The sequence below is a fragment of the Lactuca serriola genome, chromosome 3 (assembly GCF_051521515.1).
Source record: "Lactuca serriola cultivar US96UC23 chromosome 3, Lser_US96UC23_V15, whole genome shotgun sequence".
Taxonomy (NCBI): domain Eukaryota; kingdom Viridiplantae; phylum Streptophyta; class Magnoliopsida; order Asterales; family Asteraceae; genus Lactuca; species Lactuca serriola.
The window spans coordinates 210,683,881-210,710,053 of NC_136410.1; the positions used below are offsets into that span (position 1 = coordinate 210,683,881).

Consider the following 26,173-nt stretch of genomic DNA (forward strand, 5'->3'; position numbering starts at 1 on the left):
AAAAAATACGGTGTCAAAATCGAATTTTTGTGTAAAAAAATATTTTTTGTGTCATTTACCCTCTATATATATATATATATATATATATATATATATATATATATATATATATATATATATATATATATATATATATATATATATATATATATGTGTGTGTGTGTGTGTATGAAACTATATATAGGCATTGAGGATATTTATATCTTTAGGACCGGTTCTATAATATGTCAAACTATATGTGTCTTTTTACTGTTTTTGTTTGCTAGGGTAAGAGCATTTTTAATAATCAACTTCAGCACAAACGTATATCTTTGTTTAACAGCGCATGGGCACATTGGTCAATTTTATTAAAACTGAACATTTAGTATAATAAGATAACAAAAGTAGTTCCTGCCAACAGTTCAAGGGCATTTCCGTCAATGTCTTTTTTTTCTTTTAACTAATGCCACTTTCGTCCCTATGGTTTTATAAGATAACATAAATTGTTCCTATCAATTCACAAAGAGGCGTAATGGTCACAGTTCAAAAAACAAGTGTATTGTTTACCTATTTTCATTTACTAATTGTTAATTTGTTATATGTAAATTATTTTATTGTATTATGATTTCATAGATCCAAACAAGATTACCATGATTCGTTATGAATACATGATTAAGGTCTGAATAATTTGTCTATTAAAACAGACAACTTGGTCAAAACCGATCAAACATGTCAAATTGGTATGACTTTTGATGGACAAACAAGTTTTTAAGATTAATTATTTGTAACCAATTCTTTTGTATTTATTTTAAAATTTTACAATTAAAAATGATTAATCTTTACACCTTGATACTTCACTTATTTTTAATCAAAAATCATATAATAAACGGATTTTACACAGGACTTCAACAATAGAAACTGTCTCCTAAATTTCTTTAGCAAATCTTTAGATTTTTTTTTTTTTTTTCGAAAGGTTAACACAAATGTTGTACTCATTTTATCTAGATTTGATTAGTAGATAGATGAGAATATGAGATGGAAAATTAAAATTATATCGAATTGACATCATTGTCTCTAATAGACCTCAACCAAAACCGTATATATAGATTGCACATGTATTTACAAAAGTTCTTTCTTTTCAAACTCTTTTGGATTTTCATACTACATATTATTTATGAAACATGTCCACAAGAGTGAAAGCAAAAAAAAAAAAAAAAAAAAAAAAAAAACCTTAACATTATCCTAAATCAAAGCCTCACTGTCGCTCTTTCGACAATACTTACATAGCATACCTACTACCATCCACTCCTTAATTCTCAAATTATTCAACCTTCACCTCTGCTCATACTAATATTATATAATATATAAATATATAATATACTCTCAAAACTGACAAGAAGTCCCCAGCCTCTGCAACTGCCTCTGCCCTTTTGCCGCCGACTTCCGGTTAACAAACGCCGGAAACACTGCCTCCTGAAACTTCTCTATAAACACCACCCATTCATCCTCCTTCATCTCCCCCAACTTCACAAAAGTAGCACTCGCTGGAAGCTGCTCAGACGCACTCCTGTGTCCGGACGATGTGTTCACCACCGCCAATTTTTTCCCTTCCGCCTTTATCTTCACACTTGCCGGAACCACCTCCCCGGCAAATTCTTCTTCCTCTTCTTCAATCGTTTCATGGAATTTAGAAAATGGGTTTCCGTTTCCGTTTCCGTTTCCGTTTCTCCCAAAGTGAAAAGGAAACCCTAAATCATCAAAATCAATGTCAAGCTGGAATACATCTTCCTCTACTTTAGGAGACGATAAACCCGCCACCGCCACCGCCACCACCTCCTTTTCCCTCTCTGCCACTACCTGCCGCCGTGCCTCAAGACACAACAACTCAAACTCACTCGGCTGCTCTTCACCACGTCTAAACTCCCGACTCATCATCTCCCCAATCTCCGCCAACGTCAGCCCATACGCCGCCGCCTCCTTGAGAAAAATGGTACACAATATCAAGACACGTAAGCAAGCCTCCCTAATCATCGGAAGTTCAGATTTTAACATCTCAGCATCACGATATGGATTAAGTTGTTGAATGTAATTAAGCTCTTCATCTGTGAAAGGAATCGAAGCTTGTGGCCAATGAATCCATTCAAAATACGGATCTTCTAAATTTTCCGGCAAGCAAAGACCATGGTCAATGGGTATGAGTTCAACTTGACTAAATCTCCCGTCAACCTTTCTCACGAGCAGATTCCCTGCGTGCCGGTCCGTGTTAAGAATCCGTATATCCAAAATCCCAATCCGGTGCACCGCAGACACAGGGAAGCTCGATGTTCCGTAATCACTCGCGTCAAAATCATGAGGGATGAAGTGTTGAAAAGATGCAATCTTGCTGTATTGTTTCTTCATCTTGTTTTCGTTATTCCCATTTACAGTTACATCATTGTTAACATTGAAAATGGAATGAGTGATTTTCACAAGCGCAGTAGGTGGAACATTTGCGAAATTGCCATAATCAAGAAGATAAGCTGCCACCTCACGAAACCCGGTTTCACCAACCCGAACAGACCGTTTCAACCCGGGTTGACCCAATGCCCGACCCACAAACCCTTTCGGATTATTCGGTGCAAATGGCTCCTCATCGGTTGGTTTCACAATCGCTACACTTTCGCCTTTGCTGTTTCTGAAATAGTAAGCACCTCCGAGTCCACTTTGAACTGGAATTGGGTCAACGCCGGTGTTCATTGCTTTTACAATTTCTTTAACGAGTTGTTTTGTGTTTCGAGTAGAAAAGCCTAAAATCTCAATGGGCCCACTGCGATCTCCATTATGTTGTTGGATGTCTTTACTGGTGGGTGAAAGACAAGGAGATGAAGAGCTTCGGTGGAGTAGGTTTAGGTTTCTTGTTAGAAGAAGAGGGGAATCGTTGCGAATTGCACTGAGGTCGTTTTTTAGAATCATGTCACCGAAGGTTAGGGAACTTTCTTCAACTGAAACATTGAGTGCAATTTGTAACCTGCGCTTCACTGTGTGGGCGTTGTCGCTTCGATCTAATTCCATTCCCAAGACGCAACCAGTTTCGGTTTGAACAAAGACACGTCGCCTACCTGAAGGTTTAGTTGATTCCATTCCGTTGTTCGCATGGTGTTCCCGTCCTAAGGGACTGTTGAAAACTGCTACAGCCATTTGGGTTTCAACTGGGTTACGAGACATGAACAAAGGTTTTCTGATCTCTCACAACCCAATGAGAAGAATCAAACCCAAAATCTGCTCAGAATCTAGTAAGATCAGTGATCAGTTTCACTATCCACAGATCCTTTGGCTAGGAAAGAGAAACACTAGATGATACCGGGAGGCAGAGGAGAAAGTCGTGTAGTTGGTAACTACTACATCAGGAGAAGAAGTTACTGATTTTTTTTATTTATTTTTTTTTTTTTTGCCTAATCTGTACCAAAAAAAAAAAAAACATGATGAGAAGACTAAACAATCAGCTAATTTGATCAAACAATGTACGGCAGTAGTATAAAGGATACAATCGCACCAACAATATGTTAGTAGTATTTGATTACAGCTACAGATCTAACAAGGCCAGACCAGATGCTTCACTTTCTTAACGAAAAACAGCTTCTTATGAGAATATTATGAACAAATCAAAGTCTGAATGTTTATCTTCTAGCCTAACCTTATATCCTTATGAACGAGAATATTAAAAACTGCAGATCGGACTTTTTGAGATCAAATAGCACAGAGTAGAACAGATTTGCATTTTCATTTCGTATCCTATCACATACCACATACAGAAAATTCTATGAGATTGATCTCATACTCTGATCATTTCAAGCTTATCGTACAAACAAACAATTTCCTAAAACAAGGTTTAATTTCCTGAAACAAATTAAAAACAGAATAAGCGTGCAAACAATCATACAAATGTTGAAATCGTATATAAAATAGAACTCGCTCGCGATCAAAGACTCAGACTATCGGCAACCAAAACATATGCTAAAAATCATAAGAACAAATCGTTACCGAGTGAAAGATTATACACAACATCAAAATAACCGCAAAAACCTTACCTGATCCCTAGATCTGTGCTTGATTCGAACAATGCAAGAGTGAAAAGAACCCGAAACCGGATCAAATACACGAACAGCGGATTGAAAACAAAGGGTAAATTGGTTTTTTCCTTAAAGATCTAAAATTCAATCGCACAAAGCAACAATCACATGACCATTTTCAGTTCTTCTCCTTCGTCTCGTGTTCGTGTTCTTTTTGGCGCTTTCTCTCTCTATCTCTCTTCTCTCGCTGTCTCTCTCGGTCTAAAGCTCACTTTCTCTCTCTCTAGCTCTACCTCTTTCTCTGACTTGGGTACATGTAATAACGTTCTTTTTTAATTGCGGTAAATTCGCAGTAAAGAAAGGGTGCTCCTAATTGCACGATTAAAATCGTGTATTTAATGTAGGATTAAATGTCATGATGATTTGATTTGGTAAACACATCCCACCGTTTGGCTATTTCATTGTGTTTACTCGGTTATAACCCTTGAAATACACGGTAATCATTTATAATTTAATAATAGATTTGTATGGATTTACTTTTATAAAAAGTTTAATGTGTTAATATGGTTATTTTAAATTAATATAATCATGATATACAAAGAAATAAAATTTATTTGCAAACATATATGGATTTACAGAGCTAAACAAAATATGTTGCTTAAACCATACTTTCACTTGTGTTGTGTTAATATTTCAAGTGTATTAATAGTGATCAATTGAATGTAGTTATATTGAAACTACAAGAATGCTCGCGTGTTGCACAAAAACACTTATATAGTTGAAGTATTTACAAATATATGTTTTTTAAATATAACAATAACATTGTTGCTATATTTGATATAATAATTCGTATACCAAATTGATATAATATATTTATTATTTTAAATTATATGATAATATATACATCTATTATAACTGTGTAATTTCAACCGTTTGAATAACCTCTACTTGTGAATTACTCATTAATAAAATTAAATATAATATATGGCTTAATATTATTTATGTTTTTTGTTATTGTTAATTAATTTTTCAAAATTTATTTTTTTAAGGTTTTAATTTCTATCATTATAATTATTTAAAACACCAGACATTGTTTTTTGATTTTGAAGGTAACAATATAATCATTTATATATACTTATTTTTAACTATTGTTATTGTAAGTTATTTTAAGCTACTTATTTGAAAACTTTTAAAGATTATATAAATATCTTTAGGAAATATTTTAGTTAAATTGTTATTATAATTTAGTTTTTTCATTTAGCACTAAAATTTATTACTTTTAACTATTCACAAAATATTCATTGGGTTTTTTAAGTGGAACTGAAATTTATATTTAAGTTCACACTGTAATGTTATATTTAAATTAATAGTTTAAGTATTTTGTCTAAATTATACCATAGTTGTAGCTTTAAATTGATAATGGTTTACATACAACAAAATATTAAATCTAATAAATTAAGTATAATATATTAAAAGTTAAAGACATAACTTTATAAGTAGAAGTAAAAATATTATTTTAATATTGAAATTTAGTTTATTTATGATTACATTTTAGGTTTGATATTTATTTAACCTTATTAACCATATTATAATCATTATTAGAAAGACACTAGAATTTATCACTTTTAACTATTTACAAAATATTATTTGGGTTGTTTAAGTTAAACTAAAATTTATATTTAAGTTGGTCCTGTAATGTTATATTTAAGTTTACAATTTAAATATTTTATACAAATTGTTCAAAAGTTGTAGCTTTAAAATGAAAATGGTTTACATCAAAAAAATATATTAAAACTAGTAAATTAAGTATAATATGTAAAAAGTTAAAAACATAACTTTATAAGTAGAAGTAAAGATATTCTTTTAATATTGAAATTTAGTTTATATATGAATACACTTTAGGTTTTATATTTATTTAATCTTATTAACCAACATATAATCATTATTAGAAAGAAATTGAAAAGTCATGAGAGTTTCAAATGAATGTGGTGAAAGGAAAAATATATGAGAGTTTCAAATGAATGTGGTGAAAGAAAAAATGTTTCCTTTATAATATAGTATGATATGATATGATGTTCTAAAGTTTGTTTGAGCTTACAATTTATATTATATTAGGTTATAATGCAATCTAATTGTAATATGAAAACATTTTTAGACCTATGTATATTTTATTTTAAGAAAAAAAATATTATGTCAATTTTATGTGTATATTGTTTTTATTAAAGCAATAACATTATTAATTACTATTGTTATGAAACAAAAAAATATATATCACAAAGATCGTAAGTGATATTTATCATCCATAAGAAAATCGATTAAACATAGTTGACTAAAAGATTACAAGTTTGAACCGGATGTTTGTTGTTGCTCAATACATCTTATATTCTTCTACCTTTTTACTTCTTGGTTACCGGGTTTTGATGGAACTTTGACAATATTAGAATCATGTAAAATGGCGATGTTAAGCTGCTGCAAATGAGTAAAACTCCATAGTTTAAATAACAAAAATATTAAAATCAATCAAGGAGTTTATAATTTAAATTTTTAAATGCTCAACATAGTGACATGCTTACATTAAATGCTCGACATAGTAACATACTTTCAAAAAAGTTATGCAAATAGTTAAAACTCAAATTATTAATAAGAAAAAGAGTAACCATGGTCATGGCAGAGCAAAGGAGCGGTTGTAACGTCACTTACCATCCTAATCTATAAATCATTAAACCCTATATTCACTTAGCAAGGAGCAGTTGCATCCATTTTTTGACCAGAAATAGACCTTTATGTTATATCGTTCCTAACTGGCCAAGGTCCTTCGACACCTTAAAAATACTACTTTTCGGTTTAAGTTTTCTTAAAATTCGTAGCCCACAAATGTTTGAAAACTTCTCAAGGTTTCTGCAAGAAGCCAAGCACGCATACCTACATAAATAAGCATGTAAAGATTTCTAGTCAATGAGTGTTGACTTTCTTCATAAAACAATATGCCCTTAAGAAATATGAGAAAATAAAACTTTTGTCAATTTTCTATCAAATTTTATAGTCGTATTTTGAATATGCAATCACATTTTCTTGTAATAGAGCTCCACTCAAATACGTGGCCACAGTTTACTTTACTTCTAATATATGTCTGTCATACATCATACAACCACCGAACTAAATAAGGCCTCCAGATAAGTATACATACATGTGTTAGGTTTTAGTTCCCAAAAAATGAGTGTATTGCGAAGACATATGATATACCTTAGTAAGCAAATAGAAGTATGTATACAAAGTAATGAATACAAATCAAATATGCATCCTTCATCATTATCATCAGCCTTGAGGCCAGAAAGAACATTCATATATTGATTCTTGAGAGTGACATTTCCTTGAACACTTGGTGGACAGAGTTTGCAAGGCAACTTTTATAGGCTTTAATCTCTGATTTGCCAATTATAAAATATAAAGAATGTCACATTCAAAATCCAACACATCATCACTTAATTTAACAGTGTCTTTAATGGATTAGTTAAGTACAGTTGGTGTTAAGTATTGAACTGCACTTGATGGTCCATAAGCACAAAACTTTGTAAAATCTATAAGTTCAAAATTCAATGAAAATACCCTTGTATTGCATAAAAGACGTTAAGGCATTTGAAAGAGTCATTTAGGACCGAAATGATGTAAATACTTATTTCGACCATCATTACTTCCAAGTAAAATGACTCAATGGCCTCTAGATGTTCTTTAATTCTCATATAGAAGTCTCAATTGTTTGAGTATAGGAAAAAGGTATCTGGATACTCAAATACAATGTCATTTACATACAACACGATTAGTGAGAAAAACTGACCTCCATGATAGTCGATTGAGATGAAAAAGGATATGGATAGGAGCATCGTATGATTTATTATTTGTAGTATGATGAATATGACATATATCCATAATTTGAGGGACAAAATTAGTGTGGCTCTAAACCTTCCCCTAAGGTGTAAATTAAATAATTAAGAGCACACATATGAGGGGCCGTGCATTTTGTGAGAGCTATAATTCATTATTCTCTTTGATAATCTACAACCTCTCTACAAAACATGATAATCATGTTGTGATTCATCCATCAAATCAATCACTTAGACACCATTATGGGAAGTAGAAGAATCATTTAGTCATCTTCAACATCAAAGGATATCATCAAGTAAGTATTCTTCAAATTGATTTAGGGTTATTCAAGTTTATTGATTAATTGATTTTGGATTATGCCTTCAATTCTACATGTGGTATCAAAGCATGGTTAAAAAATTTATGCCCTGAGTTAATTTTGATCGTATCTTTACAATTTTTCATATCACATGTTTGCAAATCTGAGAATCTTATCCTCATGAATTCCTTTTGGTAATTAATTTCGATTTTTTTGGGTAATAAACATAAAAGAATTTTCTGTGTTTATTTTCTTTTGGTTTCTGTGACAACCCAAAATTTCTCTTTTGTACAAGCCATTCAATTCAATCAAAGTCAGACTTGTTTCTGCTATCTTTTAGCCTTGGTTAGGGTCTGTTGAGCGTTCTAAGCTTTGTACAATCAAGATTGAGGCTTAAGGATGAGTTACCAAAGTCATAAAGTTGCATTTCGGGCCAAACACCCCTTTAGGAGGAGTGTACGGCCGTACACATGGGTGTACGGCCGTACACCCCCTCATGGTCATACACTCTCACCTATATAAGTGATACTTAGTCATTTTTCAACACTTTACACACTCCCAAGCCAGGATTTTCGGGTTCTCTCTCAACTATCATCAAATTTCTCATCTAGATCTTCAAAGATGTAAGTGTTTCCTACCTTGATTTGTTGCTACATTACTTTATCTAGTGATGAATCCATGTTTTCATTCCATTAATTTCATCTTTGGCTAGATCTTCATCTTTCACCAAGAACACACACTAGTTCTTGGTGGCTGTAAACCCTCATCAAGCTTCCAAATCGTAAGTATCCTTTCCATATGCATTGTATACGTTAGGAACTCTTGTTTAACACCCTAGAAAAGACCATTTTACAAGAAAAAAGGAGTGTACGGCCGTATACCCTTGCACGGACATACACACCTCAAAACACTCCAAAAAGCCCTCCAAAATGAGAACTTAGCTCATATTCTTGTTGAGAAATAGACCCACTAGCTTCCCCATGGTTCAAAAACCCTCTTATGCATGTTTTACCATGAGTGTACGACCGCACACTCCATGACCATACACCACTTGGCCGTACACTCCATGGTGTGGCCGTATACTCCTTTTAGCGAATCACATGTTATTATAACACTTTGTTTCAAGTGTTTCTTAGTTCCTAGGGTGGTTTCCTATCATAAATAGTTGTGATATACACTAATTTGATGCATATATGTGTTATTACATGATAAATAGGATCCGTTTGAGTTCCAGACTTCACTTGACCCTCAGCATCCCATATACGTTTTTAGAGGGGAATACAAGCCAAACATCATTTATTTCGTGAGATTATACAAAACGGATTTCAAAACAATTAGAACTGATTTAATTGACACAACCACAAAGTTTTCGTACTTTTATCAAATATTTAGATTTTTCATCCCTTTTGTATACTGCTGAGCATAAGGGAGGTTTTCAACACAAATCATAGAGGATTTCAATGTTTATCATGAATACACTATCAGACATATAAGCTATAATAGGTATGGCTTATGGAACAATTAACTTATCAATGCATAAACATAGATTCATTGTGATCAAACATATAAAGCATATAGAGTACGGTTTATGAGACATATATTCAGCTAGTTATATTCATGAATTCATTTATTTCTACATGTAATCGTTAGTATAGCATTTTATGAGTGAGAATTCTTCACGTACTTATCTAAGTACTAGCAAAAGTCCTGAGATTATAACCAAAGTCTCTTGGAAGAGGAACATGAGTTTGTGTATAGATCTATACAGGATTGACAATCCCGCACCGTAACTGCTAGCTACAGTTAGGCCGGCAGGCCTGGGTGACAAAGTCATTTCGATTCTAACGCCTGAAGAACGTCGTTCAAGCAATTCAATGGTCAACTATAACAACTCATAAATTTGGTACTAAGAAAATACGATTAATGTATGATCGATAATAACCTTAATTAGTTTTATTATAAAGTAATAGAACTAGTATGCATATTAGAATTTTCAGAGCTTTCCAAACCTATTATATATACTGATGATAATCAAAGTTTTTCTTGTAAAAAAAGATTCTTATTCAATCATACAATGCACAATACATTCAATGAGATTCAACAACAAAATACATATGTTAGAAAAAAATGGATTTTCTTGGAAGCATAGATATACAATTATTGATTCATTAACCGAATTTTTCTCAAAAACATACTTATGAACTCACCAGCTTTATGCTGATATTATTTCAAAATTGCTTGTGTTCTCAGGAAATCAGTAGGCAGGTACCACCTGGAGTTTTGAGAAGACGGAGTGTATAGAGTCTCGTCTTTTTTTTTTCCTTTTGAACATACTTTTGATGTTTAGAAACAAGAATCAAAACAAATGTAAATACCTTTTCGTATATGTATTCAATGTAATGGTTATGTTTACTATGATTACTATGATACAATGGTTACGATACTATATCTGACGTTATCCACCCTCGAACGTTTCTGCCGTTCTGGTTTGGGGGTGTGACAGTTTCAAATCCTTTGAACGTTGTGAAAGGGGAAAAAAACCTATGCGGCAGTGGGTTTTGGCCTCAATGAACCGATCAAAATTATTTTTCCAAGATAAGTGTTATACCCAATCTTAGATTTGGAATTGTTTATTTCTTTGTATGGAACATAAATCTTTTTATACTATTATTAATATTGTGACAACCCAATATTTCAACACTATGTAATGACCTAAAAAGTCAAGTATTGTAACCACTTTTGATATAATGAAATTAACTTCGAAAATAAAATGTCCAAAAGTCTCTAATTGATTACCTACTATGTTAGATATCATTAAACCGTGATCATACGTAAAAAGAACGCCCAAATCTGACTTCGTATAAGGAAGTTATGATTTTTTCAAGTTCGGCATAGCGACAGATAGCTAAAAACTCGAAACAGAGATCGAGCGACTTTTGTCCAGAATGACCTAAATGAGAATCGAAGGTCTCGACAATGGTTTTTCAACAGTAAAAAGTCTGGCAAAAACAGACGTCGGATAATGAAGTTATGGATTTCTAACTAAATTTTCTTACCGCGACCTTTTAAAAATAAATAATAAAAATAATTTCAAAATTTGCCGACGGAGTCTAAACGAAAGTTGTAGAGCGTAGTCTCACCTACGTGTGGATATAAAGAACGTCGAAAACGGAGTTCCTATGAAAAAGATATGAATTTTGGAAGTTTATTAAATAATAAAAATATAAATTTTAAATCAAAATTCGGTATTATCCGAAGGAGGAGTCACCGGGCCAATCCAAGTTACGCCCAGCGTACACTCGTACGCCCAACGTACTCGAGGACTAGGCTCGGATCGTCCATGTCGCCCCTATGCGAGGCTATGCCCTGTCCCATCCGAAGTTCCGAAGCAGTCGAGGATGCGGTCATGCATGACGCATGCGGATGCCCAGCATAACCGCGTACTCTCAGCGTACCGAGGCGGTTCCCAGCCCCTATAAAAGGGATGCGAGGGTTCCGAAGAAAGGGCCCGATTCCTCTCATCTTTCTTGCGTTTTTGCCTCGTTTTCTATGCACGTGATATCCCGAAGCCCCGGTTTCCTCGCTCAAGTCCCGAAGGTCGTTTGTGCTCCCGAGATTCCCAAGAATCCCGAGAAAATCTGCTTTCTCGAGTCGAAGTTCTGCTCGGTTTTCATCTCGCCTTCTTCGATCTTTCAAGTGAGTTCATACCCCTATAATCCACACTTTTAAATGTTTTATAAATGCTTTTATATGCTTTTAAGGGGGGGGGGGGAATACAAGTAAAACACACGATTATTATCGTGTGTTATATAAAGTTTCATTATACACTTTTTATCAATGGAATCATATGTGATTTATAACTATTATAGGGAAACTTTCGTATGCAAAATATATCATGATAACATCTTGTCTTTTGAAATGAAAAATGTTGTTATATATATAAATCAAACACTCTGATTATACTGTATGTATATGTGTCCATTTTTGGCACTACAAAAGTTATACTTTTCATAACAAGTGAGCATTTCACTAGGGTTTACTACACAAACGAGACACACTTTTAGAAAACTATAATAGGTATAGTTTTACGAGAACATCACGAACTTTTACATACTAGAAACACTATTTCAAAGAGATACATTCATATACAAGAACACACGAACATTTTCATACGTAAATCTGTTTTATACTAAGTTTTGTGAGACATTAAACTTCACGTACGTTCGAGTACACATTTCAAGTCCTGTATTATATACCAGAATCCCTTGGAGGGGGAGCATGGTGTTTGTGTATAGATCTATACGGGATTGACGACCCCGCGCCCTGACTGTTAGCTACAGTACACCATTGAGGGTGACAAACATCAGAACATTCCAACGCCTGAAGAATGTTGTGTATAGGCGAATCCAGTCAATAGCATGGTTATAAAACTCACATGGAGTATTAAAAACACATTGATTTACGGGGTTTTTCAGACGTCTTCGCGACTTTACATGTACATAAATTAACTACTTTAGGCATGAAAAACATTATTGTGTTGCAGTTTTGGAACTTCTAAGCTGCCACCCACATACGGAAAAACATAAATTTTCTAGAAACAAACATTGGTCTTGATAGAAGGCTACATTTATACTAGTAGAAAATATGGGATTTTCTAGGAAGAAACAAACAAAAACAAACCATTTCATTTTAGTTCATACAAATATTTTCATTTAATACTTATGAAACTCACCAGCTTAAATGCTGATCTACTCTTTCAAAACCACTTGTATGTCCCAGCCTCCTAGGGATTCAGTAATAACAGGTAACAAACAACTTTTGAAGAAGGGATGCAGCGTCGCCAGCTTAAATTCATATTTTGGCATCATATTGTAATTGGCTTTGAACATGTACCTTTTAACAATGTAAACTTTCAACTATATATATGATGGTTATATTGCTTTCTTTACTATGTATTCAATTGTTACGGTACTACATGAAGTCATCTGCCCCCGAACGTTTCCACCGTTCCGGTTTGGGGGTGTGGCATATTGGTATCAGAGCATTGTTTATAGTGAACTAAATATATCGAACCACATAAGATATACAATTATAAATGCTTAAGGGACTAATATTCTCTGACAAAACATTTTTTTTTGTTTTACGCCTAAGCCGCGTTTCGTTTAACTTAAACTGTTAGTTCATTTAAGTACAAATACATGCATACAACAACTTATTTTCATGATTATAACTATACAAGAAGTATTTAGACAAGTTGGACACTACGATTAAGACTCGATATATGTAATCAGATTTGGGCCAAATATAGCATGATCAACTATATTTATCCGAGATCGGACTAATGTATATCGAGGAATGCTCGTAGTGAGCAACAAGTCGAAACTTACCAAAACATCACAAGGATCAAACACACGAATTTAAATACTATAGGAGTATTTGTTACATAAAATAGCTTAAAATACATGTTTAGTCTTACATGTTCCAAATTTTATTCAATTCTTATAACCCTATTCTCGTACAGTCAAATGGATGGATTTCATCACCCCGACGACCCCTACTATCCCAACCATGGCAACAGGGGATGGATCGAAGAGGATCCCGAGGAGGACGAAGAACCCATAGAATTAGATGAAGAGGAGGACTCAAGTACCAACTCAGAGCCGAAAGTAATCAACCCACCACCCGCACAACCTCCCATCTTCGTGAGAAACTTTCAAGGACCGACTCCCATTTGGGGAAGTCACCTCCACCATTGGAGCCAACAACAAAGTCTACGCCCTACCTATGGCATGTGTCGAGACTTCTATGATGTTCGCAGCGGAGGTTCAGCCGATCGCGCACTCCCAGTCATGGTGGGCAAGCTAGCCAACCAGTCCTATCAATCCGGTGTTTAAGCTAGCCGGATTCGGGAAGTCAACGTGGAAGTTCAGGTTCACACTTCTGATATCCGTAGGCTGGACAGAGCTCAGGACAATGCCCAACTCCAAACCGAAGCATTCCAAGCACAAATGATTACAGCCCTCTCCGAGATGAGGGAACAACAAGCCGCCTTCGATAGGCGTCTTATGGAATCAAAGCAATCGGATGCGGAGTCAAGCTCCAAGCGCAACCTACAATGCAAGTAGTGCTTGCCAAATCCCAAATTTTGTTATAAGTTAGGACCTCGGCTAAAAGTTTTATTTTTCTTAAACTTTGTAACCGGAGACCCTTATAGGGGTCAAATTTTCGTGATCGTTGTATCAACTATTATATTAATATAATTGGCACGCTATTATTACTACATTGAGTATTTCGTTCAATCCTTAAAATATTATGGAGAAACCATACGCTTGTTTCATATATTCGGATTTACGAATAACTTCCATTCTTCTATCTTTGAGACTCATACTATCATCTATTGTCGAACTATAGCGATTTAGTTCATGAGACACATTCATTTTCTATGCTATGGAATTCTTATCTTTATCTTCTCAACTTGTAGTTGAAGGATGCCTCCGCGTAGAAACCCGAGACGAAACAACAGTGGGGAAGCACCTATACCACCACCACCTCCACCTCCTCAATTTGATGCTGCCATGTTCCAAGCAGCAGTCACAGTAGCTGTGGCGGCTGCCATGTCAGAAATCAATACCCCTGTTACTACTGGTTCGGGAATTGGCACACTTCCTTCCAACCATGGCGAGAGTCATGGGCAACCCCGAGAGTGCACCTATAAAGACTTTACGAATGCCAAACCCCGGATGTTTAATTGAGCTGGTGGTGTGATGATTTTGAGGCAGTGGATCGAAAGGACAGAATCAGTCTTTGAAATCTGCTACTGTCCCGAGCACAGCAAAGTCAAGTTTGCAACTTACATGCTTACTGATAGAGCTTTTAACTTGGTGGAATGGCCACGTTAAGGTACTTACTCTAATAGTGGCAAATTCAATAAGCTTGGAGAGCTTAAATATCATGCTGATGAGAGAGTACTGTCCATGAGGAGAGATTCAAAAACTCGAGCACGAACTCTGGACTCTTGGAATGATTGGTACCGACATAGCAACTTATACCAACAGATTCTGCGATCTGGCAATCCTTTGCCCAGATATGATTGCTCCTGAGAGCAAGAAAATAGAGAGATACATTTGGGGACTGTCGCCCCAAATTCAGCCAAGCGTGTTAGCTTCAAAACCTGACACTTTTAAAAGTGCCAAAGAGCTGGCACAATCTCTTGTTGATCACGGAAGTCATCAGAACTCAACAATTTCTGCACCAGAACCACAAAAGGGAAACAACAACAATAATAACAAGAAGAGAGGATGGAATAAGGGGAATGGTGGGTCTTCCCAAGAATCCTCGAAGAAACAACTAGTTATAGTGAATGCTGCTACTGTACCTACTACCGTTCCTATAAATCTCTACCCAACAAAACCTTATGTGGGTAACTTTCCAAAATGCACCAAATGCACTTACCACCACCATGGACCTTGTCGGGAAATACAGTGCTCCAACTGCAACAGAAAGGGACACACTGTCTGTTTCTGCAAAGCCCCCGTAAAGCCGATCGCTCAAGTTCCCAACGCTGGTGTAGGCCAAGCTTGCTACGGTTATGGCGAGGTGGGCCACTACAAAAGAAACTGCCCGAAGGCAGTGAATATCGGCGGAGTGGGACGAGTTTTGGCTATAGGCCACGAAGAAGCCGTAGCTGATCCTACAGTAGTTGCTAGTACGTTTCTTCTCGATAATTCATATACATGCATACTATTCGATAGTGGAGCAGAGAGAAGCTTCGTGAACCAAAATTTTATTCACTTACTTAAACGTAAACCTAGCATGTTAGAAAAATCATTCACTATACAAATGGCAAACGGAAAAACGGAAAACACTAACTGCATATACATGAGTTGTACATTAACTTTAGACGGTCATTCTTTCCCAATCAACCTCATGCCGGTCCAAATTAAAAGTTTCGACGTCATAGTTGGCATGGATTGGTTAAGTCTTCTTCGTGCCGACATCATGTGCTTTGAAAAAGCAATTCGTCTTAATCTCCCTAACGATGAAACATTAGTGATTTACGGCGAAAAATCAAGTACAAACCTTCTCATCATTTCGTGCATCCAAGCTCGAAAGTGTTTGCGGAAAGATTATCATGCATTTCTTGCACACATCGTCGATACGAGTCAGGAAGTAAAGGACATTAAGAGCGTTCCAGAAGTACGTGACTTTCCCGATATCTTTCCAGAAGAACTACCGGGATTACCACCGCAACGTGAAGTCGAGTTTAGAATCGACTTAGTTCCAGGGGCTACCCTAGTAGCAAAATCACCTTATCGTCTGGCACCAGCAGATATACAAGAACTTTCTAGTCAGCTTAACGAACTCCATCAAAAAGGATTCATTAGACCAAGCTTCTCACCTTGGGGAGCACCGGTCTTGTTTGTAAAGAAGAAAGATGGATCGTTCCATATGTGCATTGACTACAAAGAACTGAACAAGCTTACCGTAAAAAATTGATACTCTCTGCCCCACATTGACGACCTATTTGATCAACTTCAAGGAGCAAACTACTTCTCGAAGATAGATCTACGATCTGGATATCACCAATTACGAGTACTAGAGGAGGATATTCCCAAGACAGCCTTCCGAACTCGTTATGGACACTACGAATTTGTAGTGATGCCGTTCGGATTAACCAATGCACCAGTGGTATTCATGGACCTAATGTATAGGGTGTGCCGTCCTTACTTGGATCAGTTCGTCATCGTCTTCATCGATGATATACTTATCTACTCCCGAAGTAAGGAAGAGCATAGTCAACAACTACGAAAAGTCTTAGAAACATTACGATCGGAGAAGCTCTATGCGAAGTTCTCTAAATGCGGATTTTGGATTCGAAGAGTCGAATTTTTGGGCCACGTTGTTAGCGAAAAGGGGATACACGTGGACCCCTCCAAAATTAAGGCCATTGAGAACTGGTCGGCACCAAAGACGCCTACATAGATTCGTCAATTTCTAGGTCTCGCTGACTACTATCGCAGATTCATAAAGAGCTTCTCTAGCATTGCGAAACCACTTACTACATTAACCAAGAAAGGCGTGGCCTTTGACTGGGAAGCAAAACAAGAGAAGGCGTTCCAAACACTAAAATAGGCCTTGTGCACCACAGGCGTTCCAAACACTGAAATAGGCCTTGTGCACCGCACCGATACTATCCCTCCCCGAAGGGATAGAAGATTTCGTAGTGTATTGCGATGCATCAAATCAAGGACTTGGTTATGTTCTTATGCAAAAAGGGAAGGTTATTTCCTATGCCTCCCGTCAGCTTAAGATACACGAAGTAAACTATACAACACACGATCTTGAGTTAGGAGCAGTGGTATTTGCTCTGAAGATCTGGAGACACTATTTGTACGGAACAAAGAGTACTATTTTCACCGACCACAAGAGCCTTCAACACATTTTCGATCAGAAGGAGCTCAACATGCGACAACAACGATAGGTCGAGCTACTCAATAACTATGAATTCGAAATTTGTTATCATCCGGGCAAGGCCAATGTAGTAGCTGACGCCCTCAGTCGAAAAGAATACGCTGGTCGGAGAGTCAAATCTCTGACTATGACTATCCATTCCCACTTATCCTCACAAATTAAGGAGGCTCAACTGGAAGTTTTGCAACCTAAAAATGTGACGGGTGAATCCCTGAGAGGAATGGAAAAGAATCTAGAAATCAAGGGTGGTGGAGCATATTATCTCATGGACCGTATCTGGACACCGAAACATGGTGGCTTCAGAGACGTGGTCATGACCGAAGCACACAACACAAGATATTTCATTCACCTAGGTTCAGATAAAATGTATCTGGATGTTAAGAAACTGTACTTGTGGCCTAACATGAAAGCAGAAATTGCTACCTTCATAAGTAAATGCCTTACTTGCGCTAAGGTTAAGGTCGAGTATCAAAAACCTTCAGGATTACTACAACAACCGGAGATACCAAAATGGAAATGGGAACGAATTACTATGGACTTCATAACCAAGTTGCCCAAGACAACGGGTGGACTCGATACCATATGGGTCATCGTCGACAGATTGACCAAATCCATGCATTTTCTACCAATCAAGGAGACCGACAAGATGGAAAGGCTTACAAGAACTTACATAAGGGAAATAGTACGACTGCATGGAGTTCCAATATCCATTATCACCGATAGAGATAGTAGATTCACTTCAAGGTTCTGGCAGTCACTACAAAGTTCCCTGGGGACTAGGCTGGACATGAGTACAACCTACCATCCACAAACAGACGGGCAAAGTGAGAGAACAATACAAACTTTTGAAGATATGCTGAGAGCCTGTGTGATTGACTTTGGAAAGGCATGAGATATCCATTTACCCCTTGTCGAATTTTCATACAACAATAGTTATCATACGAGCATAAAGGCTGCTCCATTTGAAGCCCTCTATGGCCGTAAGTGCAGGTCCCCTCTGTGCTAGGCTGAAGTTGGCGACACACAGTTAGCTAAAGGACGAGTTCCTGAAAGCAATCTCACCGGTCTGGAAATCATATGAGAAACGATAGAGAAGATCGTTCAGATTCGTGGATGGTTGAAAGCCTCTAGAAACCGACAGAAAAGCTACGCTGACAAAAGGAGTAAACCCTTGGAATTCTAGGTAGGAGACTGTGTTTTATTGAAGGTCTCACTGTGGAAAGGCTTAATACGTTTTGGAAAGCGTGGAAAGCTAAATCCAAGATACGTAGGGCCATTCTCGCCAGAATCGGCCCTGTAGCTTACATACTCAATCTACCACGTGAACTTAGTAACATACATCCAACCTTCCACGTCTCGAACTTGAAAAAGTGCCTGTCCGATGAGACTCTTGTTATTCCACTCGATGAGATCGACATCAACGAAAGCCTCAACTTCGTGGAAGAACTGGTAGAAATCATGGACCGAGAGGTCAAACAAACGAAACAAAGTCGCATACCCACCGTGAAGGTTCGCTGGAACGCCAAGCGAGGACCTGAATTCACATGGGAACGCGAAGATTAAATAAAACAAAAGTACCCACATCTTTTTCTCTGATTTCCAAGTATCTTTCTTACTTTAAATTTCGGGACGAAATTCCCTCTAACGGGGGGATGATGTGACAACCCGATATTTCAACACTATGTAATGACCTAAAAAGTCAAGTATCGTAACCACTTTTGATATAATGAAATTAACTTCGAAAATAAAATGTCCAAAAGTCTCTAATTGATTACCTACTATGTTAGATATCATTAAACCGTGATCATACGTAAAAAGAACGCCCAAATCTGACTTCGTATAAGGAAGTTATGATTTTTCCAAGTTCGGCATAGCGACAGACAGCTAAAAACTCGAAACAGAGATCGAGCGACTTTTGTCCAGAATGACCTAAATGAGAATCGAAGGTCTCGACAATGGTTTTTCAACAGTAAAAAGTCTGGCAAAAACAGACGTCGGATAATGAAGTTATGGATTTCTAACTAAATTTTCTTACCGCGACCTTTTAAAAATAAATAATAAAAATAATTTCAAAATTTGCCGACGGAGTCTAAACGAAAGTTGTAGAGCGTAGTCTCACCTACGTGTGGATATAAAGAACGTCGAAAACGGAGTTCCTATGAAAAAGATATGAATTTTGGAAGTTTATTAAATAATAAAAATATAAATTTTAAATCAAAATTCGGTATTATCCGAAGGAGGAGTCACCGGGCCAATCCGAGTTACGCCCAGCGTACTCGAGGACTAGGCCTCGGATCGTGCACGTCATCCCTATACGACGCTATGCCCCGTCCCATCTGAAGTTCCGAAGCATTCGAGGATGCGGTCACGCATAACGCACGCGTACGCCTAGCGTATCGAGGCAGTTCCCAGCCCCTATAAAAGGGATGCGAGGGTTTCGAAGAAAGGGCCCAATTCAGCTCATCTTTCTTGCGTTTTTGCCTCGTTTTCTGTGCACATGATATCCCAAAGCCCCCGTTTCCTCGCTCAAGTCCCGAATGTTGTTTGTGCTCCCGAGATTCCCGAGAAAATCCGCTTTCTCGAGTCGAAGTTCTGCTCGGTTTTCATCTCGCCTTCTTCGATCTTTCAAGTGAGTTCATACCCCTATAATCCACACTTTTAAATGTTTTATAAATGCTTTTATATGCTTTTAAGGGGGAAATACAAGTAAAACACACGATTATTAGCGTGTGTTATATAAAGTTTCATTATACATTTTTTATCAATGGAATCATATATGATTTATAACTATTATATGGAAACTTTCGTATGCAAAATATATCACGATAACATCTTGACTTTTGAAATGAAAAATGTTGTTATATATATAAATCAAACACTCTGCTTATACTATATGTATATGTGTCCCTTTTTGGCACTACAAAAGTTATACTTTTCCTAACAAGTGAGCATTTCACTAGGGTTTACTATACAAACGAGACACACTTTTAGAAAACTATAATAGGTATAGTTTTACGAGAACATCATGAACTTTTACATACTAGAAACACTATTTCAAAGAGATACATTCATATACAAGAACACACGAACATTTTCATACGTAAATATGTTTTATACTGTGAGACATTAAACTTCACGTACGTTCGAGTACACATTTCAAGTCCTGTATTATATACCAGAATCCCTTGGAGGGGGAGCATGGTGTTTGTGTATAGATCTATACGGGATTGACGACCCCACGCCCTGACTGTTAGCTACAGTACACCATTTAGGGTGACAAACATCAGAACGTTCCAACGCCTGAAGAATGTTGTGTATAGGCGAATCCAGTCAATAGCATGGTTATAAAACTCACATGGAGTATTAAAAACACATTGATTTACGGGGTTTTTCAGACGTCTTGGCGACTTTACATGTACAAAAAGTAACTACTTTAGGCATGAAAAACATTATTGTGTTGCAGTTTTGGAACTTCTAAGCTGCCACCCACATATGGAAAAACATAAATTTTCTAGAAACAAACATTGGTCTTGATAGAAGGCTACATTTATACTAGTAGAAAATATGGGATTTTCTAGGAAGAAACAAACAAAAACAAACCATTTCATTTTAGTTCATACAAATATTTTCATAAAATACTTATGAAGCTCAACAGCTTAAATGCTGATCTACTCTTTCAAAACTACTTGTATGTCCCAGCCTCCCAGGGATTCAGTAATAACAGGTAACAAACAACTTTTGAAGAAGAGACGCAACGTCGCCAACTTAGATTCATATTTTGGCATCATATTGTAATTGGTTTTGAACATGTACCTTTTAATAATGTAAACTTTCAATTATATATATGATGGTTATGTTGCTTTCTTTACTATGTATTCAATTGTTACGGTACTACATGAAGTCATCCGCCCCTGAACGTTTCCGCTGTTCTGGTTTGGGGGTGTGACAAATATTTTCTTCTTTCAAAATACTTGATTCTTCTTCTATGATTAAACCCCATTAATTCAATTGCCAACTTCAACACTAACTTTTCCTTACAAAATTATATGCTTCGACATTACTGTGACAACCCGAAATTTTCAATCCTGTTCGGTCTAACACTTCTTTGAAAGTCAAACTCATTTCTGCTATCTTTTAGCACAATTAGGAGTTTATATGAGCGTTCTAAGCCTTGTACACTTAAGGGATAAGGGTCGGGGTTTATCTGTTGAAGCTATAGTACAAAGAACATGCCTATAACACCTTGATCAGGAGTTCACGGCCACCACAAGGGAGTTTACGGCCGTAAAATCCATGTGGGCCATAAACTTCCCCTATATGATGAAGGGTTGGCCATTTTGTTCTTTCCTTTCTTTCCCTTGGCTGGCATCCTCTCAACTATCATCCCGATCTTCATCCCCGATCTTCAAAACTCGTAAGTTTCTTGCCCTAACTAGTTGATATCTTACATGATCTAGTGATCTTACATAATTTCATCTGTGAAATCATTCCATTTTGTAGATCTTCAAGTTTCACCAAGAACACCAAGAACACACACTAGTGTTCTTGGCCAAAACCGACCATTCAAGCTCCTAGATCGCAAGTACTCCTGTTCTAACTCGTTGTACACTAGGTTTAACATGTTTAGAGCTTAGAAACATCAAGAATCAATGGATGAATGAGAGTTTACGGCCAAGGATCTCCCAAGGCCGTAAACTCCCTATAAGGGTGCAATGATGCCCTTTTCTGCTTCCTTATGCCTAAAAACTTAGTTTAGAACCGTACACCATTGAACTAGGGACTTCAGCATCGAAATGGTACTTCATACCATGAGTTTATGGCTGTAAACTCATGGGGAAGTTGTCCCTAGGACGTAAACACAAGTTAAGGCCAAATCTTGGACCTTAAACTCACCTAGCCTCTTGTTTAGCCTTGGAACACTTAACCACTTAAGACATCATAACTTTAAGCCTCAAATGGAGACCCTTTAGAGAGTTTAAGGCCAGGAGTAAACTCCCTTGGGCTGTAAAATCCATTAATTATGGTCCATGGACCATAAACTCAATAGCATTGTCTTGCACTCCTTTGTTGCAACCCAATAGCCTCCTAACACTTTGACCAAAGTGTTTTCCACACATTTAGGGTGTTTATACTTGTCTAATTAGTGTTATAATCACTAATTGTATATATGCATATGTATTTATATGTTATTAGGATCATTGTGTGTGTTCAAGTCTTCACTTGACACCTAGCACTTGCCCGACACTTCCATACGACCCACTCACTACAGGTGAGTCCATACCCCTTAATTAACCTTTTAAATGTTTTTAAATGTTTATAAATGCTTTTATGGGGGTGGGGGAATACAAGTTGAATCATGCTAGTTAGTACATCAATCACATGTGATTAATAACTAGCATACAAATGGATTTACTACACTTTTAGCTGTTTTACCAAACATATTACTTCAAATGATTTTCTCAACCATTTTTACATGTTAAAACTCTTTATCGAACTGTCTTACATACTGTATGTTTCTTTTCAAACTCCGTTACAAATGTGTTTCAAACAAAGGTTTTTCTTATACTTAAAACTGTCTTATCAAACAAACTACTTTCAAATCGTTTCATAAACTGACATCAAGTCATCATTTCTTAGTTATTAAACTTTTCAAAGGTTTTACAAAACTTCTTTTATACTTTTATATTGTCAAATGCATGCCTATATATGTATAGTTATATAAGTAATGTTTAAAGGACTTAGGACGGCTAGCTCGCTTTAATTCCCTTTCCTCGTTTGGATGTGGCCTTAGGTTATCGGTTATTCGTCCGAATGTCGTCTAAATATTAGTTACATATCATGTATACATATATAGACATAAAAGTTCCATTAGTCAGTTCAGTACCTTTGGGTAGCAAAGGCATACTTCGGTTATACACGTACATTACTAGTAACTATAATAGGTATAGTTAGGAGATACTACTTACTATTCCAAGTACAAGGAATCACACAAGAGTCAGTTCATTCATGAGTCTATACTAATACAATACATAGTATACGAACATATACAATTACAAAAATACAATTACAAGAATACTAATACATTACATACTATATGAAGAGATACTATTACATACAATTACAAGACATACAATTACAAGAGATACGATTACAGAGATACGTTTACATAGATACTATTACATAGATACTATTACATAGATACTATTACATACGTTACGGGACTTACCATTCCATGCCCAAGGCTGTTAGCTACAGTAGGGAAAATGTACATCGACGGGTGTCTACGGTTGTACTGTTCGACGAGTTTCCATGCCGTAAATATCCTAGTACAAAAGGATACAATTTCAGTTATTATATTATTTTACTTATTATCTTTACTTTGTGTCACATTCACATAATCGATGAGGTAGATTAGATTAGATTTGAATAATAATAGTTGTACAAGGGAAAAACCTTCACTTATGTAGAGGTTCGAACCTTCAAAATAGTCGGGTCTTGGTAGAAGACTACTTTCAAAACAATCGAGTCTTGGTAGAAGACTACATTTTATACTAGTAGGAAATATGAGATATTTTAGGGTTTTCAAACGTTTGCAATTACTTACAAACATTTTAAGACTTATACAAACTTTTCTCCAAACATTTACAAGTCTTTTCTTCATAGTTTTACAAATCAAAGACACATAAATATTTATGAATTCACCAGCTTTATTGCTGATACTCGCTTTCAAAATAATTTGTATTCTCAGGTCACAAATAGATAGGTACGACGACCAGGTTTTGTGAAGACAGAGCAGTCAAGACTCGTCTTTTATTTTGATTATTCATTATGATGTTTATTACTACGAAAGAATACACTTGTATTTAAAATTATACTATTAATTCAATGGATGATGTTGTTGCTTGTTTACAACTTTACATTGTTGTGATACATTACATGACGTCCTCCGCCCCAGAATGTTTCCGCCGTTCTCGGTTTTGAGGTGTGACAGATTGGTATCAGAGCATTGTTTATAGTGAATTAAGTATATCAACCCATAAAAGATATACTAACTATAAATACAATGGGATTAAAATACTCTGACCAGGAGTTTATACTTTTAAATAATAAAATATTTAACTATGTATACATGCCTGCATTCATACTAAAATCAGTGTCACAATGACAAGAACAAAAGTATTACGATTGTTGAATATCACAAGTAAGCTCGGGGATGTATGGTTAGTTCTGGGAATGGCATAGCCTGATCAACTATGCTGGTCTGAGGAGTGATTAGCAGGGGTCGAATTTCAATCAAACAATCATATAGATAAAGATGGTGAAACACAATCACATACACGATCACAAACAGACAGACATTAAAACAAACATATAGCAATAAACAGTCTGCATACAAAAGATCATACTCATATCCTTACACATATATGTCTGTATATTTCCCTACACAATCACATCCTTGAACACAGTTTCTAGTAGAGAGTGTAAAACAAACAAAATTTAATACACATACTTTTATGTATATCCCTACAACCATAATATGAAAAAAAATATATTTTTTAACACCAGTTACACGAATAAGATCAAAAATATCTAAAGTTATATAATTATAATAAAGGATGGTTCAAGCTCTTTTTATAACAGCCTGGAACCTCCAAATCCATAGTGTCATAACCTGTGAAAAATTTGCAACAAAATCAAAAGGAAGAGTATCATATGTAATTATATTTATGTTACACATTTCATCAAGAACCCATTAGGACACCCCCTAAATCCACATATTTAGCATTAATGGTCACATATGAATCATAATCAGTGAATATGTAATGGGAATGGGGAAACAATGCATAATTGCCTCGACTAATTAAATTATGTTGATGACAGCAAATAAAAGAACCCCATTCCCAGTCAACCAACAGAAAACCAAAGAAAAGGTAAGGGGTAAAGTGGTCAAATGTAGACCAAACTGCACATCAAAAATAGTGTATTATGAAGCAGTAGATGATAAAGGCATGGTACTTCGAAAATGCACAATAAAGAAACCAAAGCAAAATGAAGGGGAAAATCGTAATAAAAAATTAAATGAAATGAAAATGATAAATTGATATATCTGGATCCTCTTTTGAAACCAAGAAACAGGGTCGTTAGAAATAACAAAAAAAATATTACATATAGTCTGGATATTCACAACCTTTAACATTAGGCTACTTACCTGCACACAAATCTTTTTTTGATGGTATCACGCTTTGAAGCTGCGCATGGTTCTAGCTATCGTTAGGGTGCTGGCTAACCGATCATTTGACTATAATATTTATATTCCCACTTACTTTATCCTGCAACCCCTGAAAGCAAGACTATACAATTTATAAAACCTTTAACTCAAACCCATATCTTCAAAGATGCTCAACTACAGCAAAAAATACATGTTCTAATTAAAAATCCATTATTAGGGTAAACAGAGAATCTCCATTACTCATTTAATTTGAATAAGTCGCAG

General features: G+C 35.9%; 1 pseudogene across 3 annotated transcripts; it reads right to left on the reverse strand.

Annotated features, from left to right (window-relative positions):
• Nucleotides 1-1,054: 1,054 nt before the first annotated feature.
• LOC145093567 (phosphatidylinositol 4-kinase gamma 7 pseudogene) lies at nt 1,055-4,461 on the reverse strand (annotated as a pseudogene). Of its 3 annotated transcripts, none has more exons than XR_013702930.1 (2): nt 4,047-4,384; nt 1,055-3,415 (listed from the first exon to the last, which is right to left on the reverse strand). The product of XR_013702930.1 is annotated as a phosphatidylinositol 4-kinase gamma 7 pseudogene, transcript variant X1 (transcript). The 3 variants fall into 3 exon arrangements; XR_013702932.1 differs by lacking the exon at nt 1,055-3,415 and adding an exon at nt 3,711-3,855 and having other exon boundaries at nt 4,047-4,461; XR_013702931.1 differs by lacking the exon at nt 1,055-3,415 and adding an exon at nt 3,711-3,972 and having other exon boundaries at nt 4,047-4,461.
• Nucleotides 4,462-26,173: the final 21,712 nt, after the last annotated feature.